Source organism: Erinaceus europaeus, chromosome 19 (genome assembly GCF_950295315.1).
Source record: "Erinaceus europaeus chromosome 19, mEriEur2.1, whole genome shotgun sequence".
NCBI classification, from domain to species: Eukaryota; Metazoa; Chordata; class Mammalia; order Eulipotyphla; family Erinaceidae; genus Erinaceus; species Erinaceus europaeus.
In genome coordinates this window covers 21,644,879-21,659,226 of record NC_080180.1, presented here as the reverse complement: position 1 = coordinate 21,659,226, position 14,348 = coordinate 21,644,879, and the positions used below count along the sequence as shown (strand labels likewise).

At 50.2% G+C, this 14,348-nt stretch overlaps 1 protein-coding gene across 16 annotated transcripts in view; it reads right to left on the bottom strand.

Annotated features, from left to right (window-relative positions):
* Positions 1–14,348, bottom strand: part of PPFIA4 (PTPRF interacting protein alpha 4) — a 56,312-nt gene that overhangs the window by 40,650 nt on the left and 1,314 nt on the right. For 3 of the 16 annotated variants that reach the window (XR_009546321.1, XM_060178604.1, XM_060178607.1), the window contains exon 1: positions 6,822–7,145. The gene's annotated coding sequence lies outside the window, so the exon portion shown is untranslated. Of the gene's footprint in view, positions 1–6,821; positions 7,148–14,348 lie in introns of those variants that run through there. The other 13 variants (XM_060178598.1, XM_060178603.1, XM_060178605.1 and 10 more) reach the window with 7 other exon arrangements.

Here is a 14,348-nt window from a genome sequence, read left to right as displayed (position 1 = left end):
ACTCAGGAAGGAAGCTCTGGCTTGTCAACACAAACACACACACACACACACACACAAGCAGCTGAAGACCTAACACCAGTTCTGTTCTGAGTTCACTGCCTCCAGATGAGAGCAGGGACTGAATAATGTAATGCAAAAGAGTCAAACTGGGGGGGGAGAGTTATTCTCATAGGGCAAGATAAGGCAGGGTTGCTGTTCATGTCAGGACATCATCTTCCTCCATACAACTGCCCGTTGCTGGCAATGCCAGAAGTCAACAGAAGGACATTTAGTAAATGTGCAGGCTGCCCACACCTTGAGCAGGGCACAGGGGAGCCCAGCGGTCGGAGCAAACACAGGCAACCTCCCAGAAGCCTAATCAAGAGTAGAGGGAGCTCCCAGTGGTGGGACGTGGCATGTGAGGGCCCCGCAGAGCATCTGGATGCATGGATACTCCAGAAACAAGGCCTACGTACCACCCCTCCCCCCCACCTGGGGACCCAACTGTCCACCCCACACCCGGCAGACTCAGGGGTTCAGAGTGGACAGGTGGCATCAAGGCTGGGAAGCCCTTGGCAAGGGAACCAGAGAAGGCCCGAGCACCTTCCACGGAAACCCCTCTTCTCCCAAAGCCCCCGTGATCTAGTTGGAAGGGGTAGCTAGGGCCCGATAGCAGTCAGCACCAGCCTGAGAAGCCCAGACCTCACACCCACAGCCATTCCCAGAGAGCCCCATGGTTCACACAGGCATATGGGCAGTGAGTACACACATGCACACACACATGTGAAGAGGCGGGCACAGGAACATGAAGGCCTGCAACATACACGTGACCACACACATTCGCAGGCAGAGAAGCTGGTTGCTGGCTGCTCGCAGAGGCAGGATCACAAGAGGCAAGAGAGCAGAAACCAGCAGGCTGGCCTGCACCCAACCTCCCACTACACCCTGATGCCAGGGAAGCCCACACCTGCCTCCTGGTGCTGCAGAGCTGCTGGGATGGACAGGTGGGCTGAGTCCCTGCCTGGCCACAGCTGCCACCTGCCCTGCTGCCCAGACCCCGTCCCCCTGAATCCTGAGTGTTCTCAGCCTTGAGGCTGGAAATCACATGGTCATCACCGCCCAGACGCTCCCACCATCCCACCCCCAGAAAAAAGAGGTGGGCAAGCAGCAGAGGTCAGAGAGGGGAAGGGCCCCAAGGCTGCAGGAGGCCCCTGGAGAAGATTCTGGATGCTCAGAGACCTGGGGTGGCCTGTCCTGATCCCAGCAGCCTGTGGGCTGGAACACATGGACCCAGAGGCCACTCAGGAGACCAGCTGGGTGACCTTGGGTTTGTCACTATGCTTGAGATCTAGTCTATGTAATGATGGCATGTTACCACTCCTTGTTTTTTAAGATAGAGATAGGCCGAAAGGGAGAGATAGAGAGATGAAGAGACAGAGAAAAAGGAAGAGACCACAGCATCAAAGCTGCCTTCAATGCACTGGGTCACACACAAGGCCAAACAGAGCACTAACCAAGTGAGTGACTTTGCCAGCCCCGTGGCCCTTATTTCCCTCCCTTAAAGGAATGAGATCAGGAATAAGCAGCTCAGGGCAGGACAGAGCACTCGATTCCAGGTGAGAGTGAACTGTGCTGGTGGTGGAGCAAAGTGGGCCTGAGGCTCACACCACAGACCACACACATGACTATGCTCGAGGACCCAGGTTCACCTGCAGCGGGAAGCAATAAAATGATGCCATAGGGGCCTCTCCTCTTTCCGTCTTTCTCCCTTTTAATCTCTGTCTCTCAAGCTCTAGCAAAAAGAAGAAGGAAAAAAAATTTTTAAATGGTCACCAGGAACATTAGAGTTTTGAAAATACTGAGCCCCACAGGTCGTGGCATACCCAACAGAGCACACCTGTTATGATGCACAAGGACCCAGGTTCAAGTCCCAGTCCCCACGATGGGGGGTAGCTTCATGAGTGGTAAAGCAGTGCTGCAGGTGTTTTTCTTTCTCTCTCTCCCTCTCCCTCTCTCTCTCCTGCTTCCCTTTCAGTTTCTCCCTCTCTATAACCAAACAATAAGTTAAAATTTAGAAAAGAAAATACTGAGCCTCAGAAATAACAAAAACAAGCAAAAAGGGTCGGTAGGTGTTTTGGGGTTTGTGTTTGCTTGTTTGCCTCAAGGGTTGTCACTGGGGCTCAGTGCCTGCACTAGGAATCTACTGCTCCTGGTGGCCATTTTGTTCCATTTTGTTGTTGTTATTGCTGTTGTTGGATAGGACAGAGAGAAACTGAGAGAGGGGAAAAAACAGAGGGGAGGGATAGACACTTGCAGACCTGCTTCACTGCTTATGAAGTGACCCTCCTGCAGGGGGGGAGCCAGGGGCGCAAAAGGATCCTCATGCCAGGTCCTTGTGCTTCATGCCATGTGCACTTAACCCTGTGCATTACCGCCCAGTCCCCTACTTTTGAGTTTCAAATATCCTTTTAGGAAAGGGCTGAGGGGCTGCCAGATGAAGATGTGTCCAGAGGGGGCCCAGCAGAGGCCCCTTGGGTGACTGTCACAGCCCCCCAGGCCCCACACACCCCCTCACACTTGCAGAACCAGCAGGAAGGGCACTGGGCCAGCTGGTCGGGACACCTGGCTTCTCCAGGCTCAGAGCATCTTTAAATAGTACAGTCGTCTCAGCCTAACAGAAGCCACCTCGCTCCCGCACAATTCCTAAGTGACACTCACAGGTCCTGATTCAGAGGCGAAAGCTCCCAACAACATCAACACCACCCCCCGCACCACCACCACCAAACAAGCACTGGCAAGGGGTTCGCCAGTGAGGAGTGTGGGCAGACTGTGAAACAACGGAAGAGGCCGTGACAGCCAGCGAGGGAGTGTGTGCTCGGGTGGGGAGGGGGGGAACCAGGCCTCTGTGCTCACTTGCAGACAAAAAGAGGCAAGCTTCTAGGCCTTCTTGGCTCCCCCAAAAGACATCCCATTCCCCATAACAAACAGGAAGGATGGGGACATGGGTCTGTGCTCTGGCTGGCTCCTGCCACCCCAGCAGATGGCTGGGCCCCCAGCCGGCAGGAAGCTCAGCCAGGGCAAAGCCACCGGCTGTCAGGACTGGGCTGGGCAAAGGGAGAGACTCAGGACTGGAGGGCCCTTCTGAGCAGAGATGTAAAAAAGGGGAGGAGGCACCCACCTGATAGAAAGCAGGGGGAAGGCCTGAGGAGATAGGGAGGGAAGTGGTGACAGGGAAATAATAGCCATGTGATGGCAGCTGTCACCTGTCGATGACAGCTTCTTCTGTGCCAGGTGACAGACACTAACTTTATTTTTTATTTTTTTATGTGAGGCTGGGGCTTTGTGCATGCATGATTTCACCACTTCTGGGCCAACGTTTTTCATTCTTTTTTATCTCAGAGAGAAAAAGAGAGACCAGAGCTTCCCCCAGTGTTGTGGCCTGCCTGCCAGGCTTCAGGCACAGCAAAGAACATACCCAGTGAGCTATCCTCTGATCCTCAATTTTTTTTTTCAGAAGCATATCCAGCCTTCAAAGTTTGTGATTTTTATTTTCACTCCTCACAATACAACCAGTTTTTACTATCTTCAGTATCCTGATACATTTAACTTCTTCACTGTCCTTCTGTATAGCTTCCCACAGGAACAACGCTCAAGGCTCTGACTGCAGCTCAGTATAGAAAATTAAGTTCTGGAGCCAGGTGGTGGCGCACCTGGTTGAAAGCACATGTTGCAATGCTCAAGGACCCGGTTTGAACCCCCCATCTACAGGGGGAAAGCTTTGCAAATGGTGAAGCAGTGCCACAGGTCTCTTCTCTGTCTCATTCCTTCTCTGTCTCCCCCTTCTTCTCAATTTCTGGCTATTTCTATCAAATAAAGAAAATTTAAAAATTTTTAAAAGAAAATTAAGTTTCTTTATTATTATTATTATTTATTTTACAAAATTACATGTCAATAGGGCCAACCCTCAATTTTCATGTTTGTAGATGCCTTAGTCATCACTGCCAATGCTTGGAATTCACCAAGATGACTTTTAGTTGGTGAGTGGATCAATTTCAACAGATAGTGACAATGGAATATTACTCGACAGAGAATGTAATGAGCTCTCCAGTGAGGCAGAGAGGGAGCGTACATGCTTCTTACTGAAAAGAAGCCAGTTTGCAAAGGCTCCATGCCAGATAATTCCGGAAGAGGAAAACCTATAGAGTAATCACTAAAAATTGGCAGGACAGGTGGACGGATGGGAATATGGAGAAAGATTTGAGAGCATCGGGATTATCTGCATGATAGCAAACTGATGGGTCCATGGCCACTGAACGGACTGTCTCAAGGGGGAGATTTGGGCAGACAAGGGCCTCTGGGGAACGATGGTGGGCTGCCCAGTCACAGCAAACCCACCACTCAGGTGGGAGGTGTCGGCACAGGAGCAGGCAGACCTGAAGCATGAGGAAAATGCATTGACTTGAGTCCTCGAAGTGTCATGCAAGAAAGACCTAAAGCTTCTTCAACATGAGAACCAGAGCTCACAGCCCAGTAGCAGGAGCACACAGCAAGCAGGGAGAAGAAGGACTCAAGCTCAGTCCAGCTAGCTCCCCAGACGGGGCCAGAGGGGCCAGGCAGTGGGGAACCTGGTTAAGCACACACGTTACAGTACATGAGGACCCAGGTTCAGGCCCTGGTCCCCACCTGCAGGGGGAAAGCTTCACATGTGTTGCAGTAGGGTTGCAGGTGTCTCTCTCCTGTCTCCCCATCTCTATGTCTCTAGCCAATAACAAATAAACAAATATTTTACGGAGGGCAGGTGAGGGTGAACCTAATTAAGCACATGACAGTGTGTAAGGACCCAGGTTCAAGCCCCTGGTCCCCACCTGCAGGGGGAAATCTTCACAAGTAGTAAAGCAGGATGGCAGGTGTCTCTCTCCCTCTCTATCTCCCCTCCCCTCTTGATTTCTCTCTGTCTCTATCTAATAATAAATAAATAAAAAGAAAAAATCTTTAAAAGAAAAAAAAATCTCTTAAAAAAGGGGGGGGTCAAGCAGTGACCCATAGGGTCAAGCGCACATGGCACAAAGTGCAAGGACCTGCCTAAGGATCCCAGTTTGAGCCCCCGGCTTCCCACCTACAGGGGGGTCACTTCACGGGTAGTGAAGCAGGTCTGCAGGTGTCTTTCTCTCCCCCTCTCTGTCCTATCCAACAACAACAGCAATGACAATAATAACACAAAAACAAGGGCAACAAAAATGGGAAAATTGGCCAACAGGAGCAGTGTATTTGTAGTGCAGGCACCAAACCCCAGCAATAACCCTGAAGGCAAATTTTAAAAAGCTGGGGCTGGGGTGGAGGGGAAGGAACATGGCCTCCTGCAGGCATCCTATCTGCTCCAAGGTGGCTGGGCCATAGACCCCTCGCTTGATGCAGTCCATGACCCCATGGCTTGGCCCTGCTCCCCCAGCCTGAGAAAGATCACCAGGATCTACATCTACAAGGGCCACTGTCCCCATGGCCATGACCTGCCTCCAGGGCCCCAGCCTTAGCTGGCTCCATCACCCATGTGTCCCCACATCACAGCCCACATCTGCAGGCAGACTGTTCTGGGGGCTCCAACTTCCTCCCCCGTGGTCTTTGGGGCTCTCCTCTCAGTAGGGTGCAGTCAGGCTGCTCCCTTTCCTTCCATCCAGCCCAGGAACTTTTCCTTTGCCCATTCTAGCTCACTGGCCCGAGAAGGCCTGTCTTTACAAACAGCCCTGCTCACTGCCACCACCTCCTGCTCCAGAACCCAGGACTATCCTGGCTGTCTTTCTCCCCAGGAGCCTTTTCTGGTCCTCACCTCCCAGATATATGCTACCTGAAGGCTCAGTTTGAGGACTGCCTCTGGGTGCTGTGACACAGGGCCCCAACATCCTGGGATTCAACAGTCACTTCTGGTCCATGTCCCCCAACCCCAACTGTTGACCTTAGAAGCTCCCAGACAGAAAACTGGCCTCAGGCCTGGGAGTCATATCACTGCTCTTATTCTCCCCAAAAGAAATGTTTTTGACCGGCCAGGTGGTGGTGGTAACATCTGGTTAAGTGCACACATTATAGTGTGCAAGGACCTGAGTTCAAGCCACCTGCAAGGGGAAAGGTTCACAAGTGGTGATGCAGTGCTACAGGTATCTCTCTGTCTCTTTCTCTATTTCCCCTTCCCCCTCTCAATTACTCTCTGCCTCCATTCAATAATAAAAAATTTTAATTAAAAAAAAAGTTTTTGAGAGCAAGGCCAGGCATTTCCTGTCTTGAAAGGCAGGCTCTGGGGCCTGAGAACTCGCGTGATCTCCCCAAACATCAGCACCTTCCTTCTCTGTGAAGTGGGGATGATGACAACAGTACCCGGAGTGATCTGAGGGTCACAGAGTGTCACATGCCAAGTGCCACTCCCTCAGTGAGCACCAGGCAAGGCCCACTGTAAATACAATCAGAAAACTAAGGTTTGGGTCAGAGAGACAGCACAGAGGTATAGCACAGGACTTGAATGTTAGAGGCCCTGGGTTTGATCCCTGCTAACACCAATAGCCAGAGCTGAGCAGTACTGAGGTCAAATAAGCAAAGGCTAAGAGCCATGCATATAGCTCAAGTTTAAACCCAGGCACCACATGGGAAGTGTTACAGCAACAGAGAAAGCTCTAGTATTGTGCTGTTTTTCCCTTTCACATCAACTATTTCTCTGAATAAAAAGGATGGCACAGGAACAGTGAAATCACATGAGAGAGGCCCTGACTCAGCAAAAAAAGAAAAGAAGAAGGGGGGGTATTAGCCACAGGAAGCTACTATCAGAGACAGAAGTCTCTTGGAAAAGCTCTACTTACCGTTCCTCACTGCTGAGTCCCTCCAGGAACATCTACAAGGTCAGCGGTGAGACCTCTCTCCCAGGGCTCTTGGCTCCTGAATCTGGAAAAGGAAGGTCACAGTGCAATCCAGTACCTCAGGCTGTTGCAGGCCACTGGCAAGAGAAGGCAGGAAGCTGCTCTGAGAAGCACTAATGCCACCGAGCAAGCCCAGAGCAGCACCGACCACGGACAAGCACCTGCCACCCCAGACACGAGCTGCCCAATGTCCAACACCTTCAGACCGGCACAGGAAGAAGTGCTGTGATCTCACAGGCACCTCTGGGCTGAGCCTGTGAACCCCGTCTTTCCAGCTACTTCTTGATACCCCAAGATATGATGGCTCTATCATCTGGGTGAGCCAACCCTTGAGGGGGAGAGACAGCTCCCAGCCCTTAAGGGGGAGAGATGTTGTTTATGGATAGCTTTCCTCAAATGACAAAGCTTGACTTTTTTATAAACTGCCTTCATTAGAAATGTTAAAGCCGCGAGTCGGGCAGTAGCACAGTGGGTTAGCAGGTGGCACTAAGCGCAAGGACCGGCATAAGGATCCGGGTTCGAGTCCCCAACTCCCCACCTGCAGGGGAGTCGCTTCACAGGCGGTGAAGCAGGTCTGCAGGTGTCTGTCTTTCTTTCCTCCTGTCTTCCCCTCCTCTCTCCATTTCTCTCTGTCCTATCCAACAACGACAACATCAATAATAACTACAACAATAAAACAACAAGGGCAACAAAAGGGAATAAATAAATAAATATTTTAAAAAAAGAAATGTTAAAGCCTGAGGCAGAAAATATTGGTTATTTGGGAGCCTTGTTATAATGTGCGCCTGGTTAAGTGCACACATTACTGGATGCACCCAGGTGCAATCTCTCAGTCCCCACATGCAGAGGGAGGAAGCTTCATGAGCAGTGAAGCAGGGCTGCAGGTGTCTCTCTCTCCCCCACTCCCTCTCAATTTCACTGTGTCTCTATCCAAAACAAGTAAATAAAATTTTTTAAAAGATAAATCTTTTTTTTTTGCCTCCAGGGTTATCACTGGGGCTCAGTGCCTGCATTATGAATCTACTGCTCCTGGAGGCTATTTTTCCCCCTTTTGTTGCCCTTATTGTTTTATCATCATTGTTGTTGTTATTATTGTTGTTGTTGTTATTGCTGTCATTGTTGTTGGATAGGGCAGAAAGAAATTAAAACAGGAGGGGAAGACAGACAGGGGGAGAGAAAGACACCTGCAGACCTGCTTCACCCCCTGTGAAGTGACCCCCCCTGCAGGCGGGGAGCCAGGTGCTGGAACCGGGATCCTTGCACCAATCCTTGCACTTTGTGCCATGTGCACTTAACCCACTGCGCTACCGCCTGACCCCCAAGATGAATCTTTTCAAAAATGAGATACTGGTTACATTCTATCTGTAGAACCAATACAAAGGAAAGAACATCACTAAAAAGGCAAAAGATGACATCGAACTTCTGTGAGGCAGCGTGACCCTCAGGTAGTCCCAGTGTCAACGCTTGCAGGCGTATCTGATTCTCTGGAACTGATACCTTACTGTCCAGAGATGGTGCAGTGGATAGAGCACTGGACTCTCCAGAATGAGGTCCTTGGGGCCAGGTGGTGACGCACCTGGTTGAGCGCACACATTCCACGTGCAAGGACCTAATCCCTGCCTGCAGGGGGAAAGCTTCACCGGCAATGGGGCAGTGCTGCCGGTGTCTCTCCTTCTATCTATCTATCTACTTACCTATCTATTTCTTCCTGCACCAAGCCCTGATGGCAGATAATAAATAAAAGAGTAAAAGAATCACATAGTTTCAACAAGGGGAGAAGTGTACCCAAATGAGAACTTTCTACATGGGGCTCAAAGCTTTCCACTGGAGAAGATGCTGGTGGTCTCTGAAGCACTGGTCCTTTGGATGGTCGCTTGCACGTGCTTCTCTTATTATTCATTCTGTGGTGAGTGCTCACACCCCAGGACACAGGTGTGAGTGGGCTGTCCCAGGATGACTGGACACAAGGCCCTGTGCACCCCACAATAACTCTGAAATTACACCGAGTAGTAACCAGCACAACTAAGACTCTCTCTCTCTCTCTCTCTCTCTCCCCCAGCACCCTGCTGAGCTCTGGCTTATGGTGGTGTAGAGGATTGAACCTGGTACTTTGGAGCTTCAGGCATGAGAGTCTCTTTGCATAACCATGATGCTACCTACCTCCACCCCTAAGTCTTTAAATTAAGGCAGAGATTTGCAAACTAGGCATTATGACAAAACATCACTGAGGAGAAGCCTGGGACCAAAAAAAGAAGTGAGACATATACATCCTGAGCTCTCAACTCCCTGCCCCTACTTTCCCTCACCAGCTCCAGTGCTGTCCCTCCTACTGGACACCCGATTAAGGCTTCCTTGGTGTAAAGGACTCCAAGCCTAAACGGGGCTGGATATCCCTGCTTTCAGATGAATGTGGTGGGTGGAGCTGGGAAATATATACAATTCATGGTGTGAAGACCAGGATTCGAGCCCCTGGCTTGGACATGGGAACACCATACAAAGGGAAATTTTCACTAGTGGTGGAGCATAACTGTGGTGTCTCTCCTTCTCTCTGTCTCTTCCTGTAAAAAATAAAATAAGACTCTGCTCAAAGCAGTCGAATTTGGCAAGTCCCAGTGACAAAACCCTGAACACACACACAGAGAGAGAACTGTCTACAGAGACTGGGAGCCAGCTCCCCCAATAGAGAACCTTCTACCATATGTGAGGCCTTGAGTTCAAGCCCTGACACCATGTGGAAGCATGATGGATGACAGCAGGGCTGGAGCTATGATATCTCTCCTCTCTGTGTGTCTGTCTCTTCCTCTATCCTCTCTCTTTCCCTCTCTCTAAAGGGACTATAGAAAAAAAATCAGCCTGAGAAGGTTACTGTGTGGCAGAATCACACACATGCACGAGACTCAGATTTCATTCCCCAGTGGCATGTAGTGAATAATCCATGGGCAGGCAGGCAGGCAGGCAGACAGACAGACAAGACAGACTTAGGAGCTGGGAGACGGCTCAGCTAGTAAAGCACACACTCTGTCATACATACGGACCCAGATCTATGCCCCCAACATCACATGGGAACACCACGTAGGAGGCTTCATGGGTGGTGGAGCAGTACTGTGCTGTCTCTCCTCCTTCTGTCTCTCTCCTCTGTCTTTCATGGTCTATCTGGGGGAGAGCTTCCAGGAAAAGTGGAATTGTTCAGGCATGGAGCCCCAACAATAACCCTGGCAGAGTGGGGTGGGGAAGAGGAGGAGGAAGAGGAGGAGAAGGAAAGAAAGGGTAAGAGAAATTACTTTAACTTTTTTAAAAATATGGGGCCAAGTGGTGGCAGACCCATAGTAGAGTGTAGGCTACACCATTATGCAAAGACCTAGGTGTAAGCCTCCAGTCCCCACCTTTTGGTGGTGGTGGTGGGGGCTTCACAAGCAGTGAAGAAATGCTGCAGGTATCTTTCCTGACCTCCATTTCTCTCTATCTCTATAAGAGAAAGAAAAAAGAAAGGAAGGAAGGATGGAAGGAAGGAATGGAAAGGAAGGGAAGTGAAGGGAAGGGGAGGGGAGAGGAGGGGAAGGGAAGGGAAGGGAAGGGAGGGGGAGGGGAAGGAAGGGAGGGGAAGGAAGGGAAGGGAAGGGAGAAAAGAAGGAAAAACAAGATTGGCAGGAATATCGGATTTACCGTGCAGACACCAAGCCTCAACAATAACTCAACAATAATAATATACTTTATTATTTCTGTGGCAAACACAGAAATAATAAAGTATATATTTCCCTTACCAAGGATTGTCCACAGAAGGCCCCTGCTTAAATAAGCACAGCAACACACCAGCAGAGACCTGAGAAGGCCTCACTGGTGACACTGGAAGCATCACCTCCATGTTTTTACTGGCTAGCAGGACTCAGGATTTCACACAGGCTCAGACAGAAGGCTGCCTCGCTGAACACTGCGCATAGCTCTGGGGAACTCAGTCTTATGCACAGCTTCACAGCCATCTTCTGCTAATCAGAGGAGCAAGTGTGTGTCCTCAAGAATGTTTGCAAGAGCAGAAATAAAATAGTAACTGTGGCATATTATATGGAGGCTAAAAATCTCTCAAAACTAGGGGTCCAGATGGGATAACTATCAGCCCACAAGTGCTGAATCTCTGCATTGAGCCCCTCAGAGGAAGGAACCTTCATGGAGATGGCCAAAGGGATCAAGAACCTGAGAGGGGCAGACATGTGCCAAGGCACAGAGGATCCAGTCCACATAAATGCCCGGAGAGAAGAATGCATTGTAAGAAGGGGGGAGGAGGTAACAAAAGTGTGCTGTGGGTTTGGGAGAATACTAAAGAAAGAAGTGTGGGACCCAGTGGTGGCGCACCTGGTTGAACACACATGTTACAGTGTTCAAGGACCCAGGTTCAAAACTCCAGTCCCCACCTGCAGGGGGAAAGCTTTGCAAGTGGTGAAGCAGGGCTACAGGTGTCTCTCTGTTTCTCTCCTTCTCTATCACCCCCTTCCCTCTTGGTTTCTGGCCATCTCTGTCCAATAAATAAATAAACAGAATACAAAAACCATTTTTAAACTAAAAAGAAAAAAGAGACAGAAGGGTCACACATATTCATGCAATATAGCACCCAGTGTGTGGTCACAAGAGGGGTGTGTGTGCATGTGCGTGGGTGCCTGTGTATATAGCACCCAGTGTGTGGTCACAAGAGGGGTGTGTGTGCATGTGCGTGGATGCCTGTGTCTGCGTTTTCCTAAGAAAAGAGCCAGTGTGTGCACAGTAGGGAGGCTGTGTGCTGTGAATGCTTGTGAGAATGGCAGGGGTCATGACTGTATAAGACATGGTCATGAGAAGATGTGTATGGGGAGCTGGGGAGACAGCATAATGGTTATGCATAAAGACTTCTGAAGTCCTTACATCTTAATTTCTCTCTGCTCTATCAAATAAAATAGAAAGAAAGGAAAAAATGGCCACTGAGAGTGGTGAATTCATCACGCAGACACTGAGCTGAGCCCCAGTGATAATCCTGGTGGAAATGTAAAAATCAAATTAAATTAAATTAAAATGTAAGTGTAGCAGCCCAGAAAGTAGTACAGTGGCTAAGGACTCTCAGACATAAGGTCCTAAGTTCAATCCCCAACAGTGACTGTGCCAGAGTGATGCTCTAATTCTCCCTCTCCTCTATCATAGATAGAGTACATATATGAAGTGTTTTCACCATTGACAGGCAATCTACCTCCCCTGTGAAATAGCAAACTCTGAGGAAGCCCCAGTCATCTCAGACATGCATTTAACTGAGGACAATTCAGCTCTGTTGGCTGGACAAAATCAGTCACGCAGGGTCCTAGATGAGAATCAGGTTTTCAACCCAACACTTCACTACTAGATTATATTGTCTATCAGTGCTTTTCTAAGTCAGTGTGCAAACATATTTATGTAATTAATATGAGCATACTCTAAGGGGACCAGGTGGTGGCACAACCCATTGAATGCACATATTACCAAGCACTAGGACCCGGGTTCAAGTCCCCAGTCCCCTCCTCCCATCCTGCATGGAGGAAGTTTCACGAGTCGTGAAACAGGGCTGCAGGTGTCTCCCTTTATCTAACTATCTATTTATCTATCTCCCCTCTTCTCTCTCAATTTCCGTCTCTGTCCAATAAGAACTCTAAAAAAAGGAAGGGAGAGAGAAAGTAAAAAAGAAAAGAAACACACTCTTTTTGCTCATGAGTATTATTCTCCAGGGCTAGGTACCTAAACCCATATGCCCTGCATGAGAAAAATGTAGAGATTTTTCACTGTATTGCTTACAGCATCAAATTCCTGCACTGAGACCTAACACCACTGCACTGGGTCCCCACAGGCTCCTCTGCTCCAGGTTAGAGACTTCATTGAACCTAGGAAATCAGAAGACAGACCTCTTAATTCAGTCCAACAATTACTTATTGAGCAGATGTCCAGGAACCCAATATTGAGTTAGGAAGGGCTCTGGACACAAAGGACATGTGAAGTATGATCTCAGCCCCGTGGAAGTTCCCTGTCGACTTGAGAGAATATAGATCCCTGAGGAAGCCTTGTAGAGCAAGAGAGCAGGGCACAGGGCGAACATTGAGTGTCTGGCACGGCCTGGGGGGGGGGGGGTCAGGGCCTGGCAGCACTTGGAGTCAGACCAACAGAATTACCCAGAGGCAGTGTTTCCAGCTCTCTCAGAAAGAGACAGCCCCAGCCAAAGCCTCTCAAGCCCCCTGGAAGGCAAGAAACTGCTCCATACCAGGGCCAACTCTACAGTGGGGGTGCGGGGGTCACAGAAGGCCCTTGAGGAAGGTTGGAGGGAGCTGGAGTTAGAGCACCCTGCTTCTCTGACAGCTGAGCAAAGCGCTCCCAGCCTAGTCCGCTGCTACCCCCACCACTCACTCTCTCTGCTACCTAAGGCCCCTTCCAGCAAAGGGGAAGCACATCAGAAGTAACCCCGGTTAGCTGAGCACCAGGCGTCCCAGTGCTTCTCCCTCCACTGACCACCCTGAGTGGTGCTCCTGCAAACAGCTGCGAGTGTCCTCCAGAGCTAATTATAGGTCAGTGAGGGAGCAGGCCAGAGGGGGGCCAGATGGTGACTTCATGCAGTGGCAATACACCCTCCCCCTCCCTCTCCCCCCAATCCAGGCTGCCTGGCTCCCTCCCTGGGACCTAGCCTCACAGGGAACTTCCTCTCCCTGGGTCCTTTCCATCCATACCAGTCCTCTGCAGCTCCCAGAAGAGCACACACACCTCCATGCTACTCACCAACCACACCTGCCTGCCCTCTCTAGCAATCCATCTGCCCGCCAGCACACAGCTAGCACACAAATGCTAACCCTTGGTCCCCAGATCCCAGGCCTGGCCGTGGGCCCTCACTCCTGCCTCATTCCACCAGAGCCTGTCTCCTCCCCAGCTCTCATCCTGCCAGCCTCCTGGGCTCTGAAAAAGCCCACGAGCAAGCCCCTGACAACTGTTTCCAAGTCAAAGAGATCCAGGAGGCTGGTTGCCAGCCCTGCCTATTTCATTCCCCTTTCCCAGCCTGAGGCCTGATCACACACCACAGTTCTGACATCATGACATGCTCAGCGGCCAGATACCACCCTTCCACGGCCCCTCCCTCCACACTCCCCCACCTTGCAGAGATGGCGACTCCTGCTGGGACCTTGTCTAGTGTATTCTTGACCGTACCCCACACCCACACCCACTGTGTTTGTTCTTGATCACCACCTCCTGATTTGTCTTGGCCTTTTTTTTTTTTTTTAACACTTTGTATCTCAGGCAACTAAAGCAGAACCAAGTCCTAGAGACAGGCAAAAAAAAAAAAATCACTCAAAGTCCCCCTTTCTCCAAGGCAGCTTCCTTTGGTCAGTGAGCAGTGGCAGGCAGGGAGTGAGTGGGTGGTTGGAATCCTGTCCAGAGAGGCCCCACAAGCATGCAGAGACAGCTCTGGTTCTTTTTAACCCAACAGCACTGTAACAGAAC